This window comes from Nestor notabilis, unplaced genomic scaffold (assembly GCF_000696875.1).
Source record: "Nestor notabilis isolate BGI_N333 unplaced genomic scaffold, ASM69687v1 scaffold16589, whole genome shotgun sequence".
Lineage (NCBI taxonomy): Eukaryota > Metazoa > Chordata > Aves > Psittaciformes > Psittacidae > Nestor > Nestor notabilis.
The window spans coordinates 1,503-3,217 of NW_009945200.1; positions in this window are offsets into that span (position 1 = coordinate 1,503).

The window sequence follows — 1,715 nt, forward strand, 5'->3', positions numbered from 1 at the left end:
GGAGGACGCCGCCATTCTGCACACCAGACACCCCCCCAGCACGTCCAGCCCAGATCTCAGTGTCGGATCCCTGCTCTCCGGGCACAGCCAATTTCCCCAGGACAAATCTCCTCCGGCAGATCAAATGAGTGATCCCTCAGTGACACAGACACTGCCATGGTGCCCAGGCCCGCAGGAAGACACTGCTTCCCTAAGGAAGCTCCCCATGGCCAGGCGGTGCTGGAGCCTTTCAAGTAGGTGAGGGGCCACAGGTAGAATCTGCTCATGCAGCAGAGAGAGGCAGAGAGAAGATTGATTTTCATTAGCCAGGCTGACCTTGAGGAGCAGGGAAAAGCAAAGGCAACTTACTTTGACTGTTCAAGCAAGATCTCGTCTCTCCCATCCCCCTCCCTGGAAAGAAAAGGCAACGGATCTGCTGAGATTTGGGCTTTTCCGGTGCCTGGAGCCCACCTGCGGCCCCCTCTGAGCGATTCCAAGTGAGATGCTCATCCCATCCAAGGAAAGGCAGGCAGGGAATTAGTCACTCTCCTGGGACACCCAGACTTGATTTGGACCCTGATTTCTTTACCACTAATACCAAGGTGAATTAGGAGGGCAGAGCTGACCCAGGCAGGGCTTTGTGAGCACACTGCCAGGATGGGAATGGGCCACGGCGGCAGAAAACCCTCGTGTGAGCTGCTGCCTGCTGCCACTGAGCTCCTCACCTGGTCTTAGTAAAGCACAGGATGGTGACCTGAAGTGCCCTGGACCCCTGAAGGGATATGACACATCTCCATCTGCTGCTAGGACCATGCAGAGGGGAGCGGAGAGCAGCCTCCGAGGGTTCCCATGTCCCTCATGACCCAGATCCCATCTTGGGGTGAGATCATGTGAGGGAAGATGCTGATTCCACCCGGGGAGGAGCTGCTCACATCTGGGTGTCCATCCCCTCTAACCTGAATGCTGGGATTTGGCAGCATTTGGGCATTAGGGCTCTGGCAGCAAAGCCCCATGAGGCTCCGTGCTGGGTCTGAACCAAAGCGTGACCCAAAAGGCAAGATTGTGGGTCCTGAGATAAAGAGCAGCCAAAGAGCAGCCCCAGCACAGCCACCCCCAGCTCTCTGAGCAAGACCTGGAGCTCAGGAGGCATGAGGAGACCCATGAGCTGGGCTTAGGCAGGAGGAGGTGCACAGGAGGCACTGTGGGGAGGAACCTTGAGCCTGGGGACAGCAGGCAGAGACAGAGCTCGCAGTCGGGCCATGCAGCATGTGTCAACCCTGACACTTAAGATCTGGGCCCAGGGCTTGGACACAGGATCCCAGGCAAGACAGGTCCTGGGAGGACCCCCAGCTCTGAGCCAGGGCCCAAATGCTCCTGGACCTCCAATCCCCAGGTGCAGGGGTTGGACATAGACCCAGATTTGCTGGCTTGGGGAGGCAAAAGTCCCCCTGAGACCCAAGGGGATGTGAACCAGAGGATCTGTGGGTCTTCCAGTCCAGTGGGATGGGGGGAAGACAGACTGAATACTGGAGCTGAGACCCCACTGCTGCCCCCAACCCCGGGGAGCCCAGTGGCCCCCACTCACTCCCTGCTCCAACCAGTCCATATCGCAGCTCCCGGTGGGCCGGCCAACCCCAGGGCACTGCTGCACCCCACGCTGCCTAGTTGGCATCTGCGGGGACCAGGGCAGTGTGTCCCCATCCTCCTCCTCCTCACACCCTGCCTGCCGGGGTCAT